Source organism: Durio zibethinus, chromosome 8 (genome assembly GCF_047325235.1).
Source record: "Durio zibethinus cultivar Kanyao isolate XHJ-2024 chromosome 8, ASM4732523v1, whole genome shotgun sequence".
Taxonomy (NCBI): domain Eukaryota; kingdom Viridiplantae; phylum Streptophyta; class Magnoliopsida; order Malvales; family Malvaceae; genus Durio; species Durio zibethinus.
The window spans coordinates 2,822,556-2,824,003 of NC_143169.1; the positions used below are offsets into that span (position 1 = coordinate 2,822,556).

The window sequence follows — 1,448 nt, forward strand, 5'->3', positions numbered from 1 at the left end:
TCATTCAATAACCTGACCTCTCTCATTAACTCCCTTACCTCATCTCTATATCAAGTCCAAGCCCACAATTTCACTCTCTCACTTTTCCCCAAAATGGCTCCATATTTCTCCTCCTTGCACACCATTTTTCTCATCTTCTTATTATGTTCTTTCCAACTTGCTAAGCCTTTTACAGTCATCATGTCGGATTCTGGCGTCCCATCTACCGTCATTGAAGGGCCACAAACGGGGCTTTCAATGAACAAGAATGGGGCTCGGACCAACCCTCGAGAGCAAGAGGCAGTTTATGACGTAATGCGAGCCACGGACAACCCAGACGTGTGCAGTGGGCGTTGGCATGGCATCGAGTGCATGCCGGACAAAGATAACGTCTACCACGTTGTCTCCTTGTCTTTCGGGGCGTTGTCCGATGACACGGCTTTCCCTACTTGTGCCCAGACAGTCATATATTTCAGAGTGGATTACCCAGCTTCCTCGTATTAGGACATTGTTCTTTTACCGTTGTTTCAGCTACAATCATCAGCCAATCCCAAAGTTTTTGGGTCAATTGGGTTCAACCTTGCAAAACTTTAGTCCTTAGGGAAAATGGGAATGTTGGTCCAATTCCTAGTGACCTGGGTAATCTAACTCGGTTAAGGGCTCTTGATCTTCACAACAACAATCTCAATTGTTCGATTCTTGTTTCATTAGGCCGGATCACTAGTCTAAGTTCGTTGGATTTGAGTGCTCTTAGCTTCCCAGTTTTTAATGTTTTCAACATGAGCCTAAATCTTCTAATGGGCACCATCCCATCAAGCCTTGGGTCATGACAGTCTTTAGTTAAAATTGATCTTAGCCATAATCTCCTAACGGGCCCAATACATGATTCAGTTGGTGGGCTAATTGCTAATTCTTATGGATTTGAGCAATAATCGCTTGTCCAGCCCATTTCCAATATCACTGATTAGCGTAACTTCCCTCCAAGCTTTGATTCTCGAAGGCAATCTAATGGGATCAACTGCCATTCCTACTGATTCCTTTGACGGAATGAAGAATTTAATGATCCTAGTTTTATCAAACATGAATTTACATGGACCGATCCCGGAGTCATTAGGCCGGTTACCGAACCCTCGGGTCGTATCTCTATGGAAACCACTTTAATGGTTCCATTCCAAGCAACTTCAGGGACAAGAAGAATGTTAGTGAACCAGGGCTGAATGATAATGACTTAACTGGCACTGTTCCATTTGGAAGAGAAAGGGTGTAGAAGATAGGGAGAAAGCCGAGGCTTAATAACAATTCAGGACTATGTTATAAATGCAAATAGAGGTTTTGAAGATGCCTGATGACATGACAAGAACAATAAATGTATCAACTGGAGCAGTTCATAAAACTTCAGTTTCTGATTGGTTCTTTCAGTTAACGACATTATTTTTTTTGTCCCAATTTTTGTTTCAGTAGGGGAAAAG

At 42.6% G+C, this 1,448-nt stretch overlaps 1 pseudogene; it reads left to right on the plus strand.

The window, feature by feature from the left end:
* Positions 1–1,448, plus strand: LOC111278376 (protein TOO MANY MOUTHS pseudogene; annotated as a pseudogene).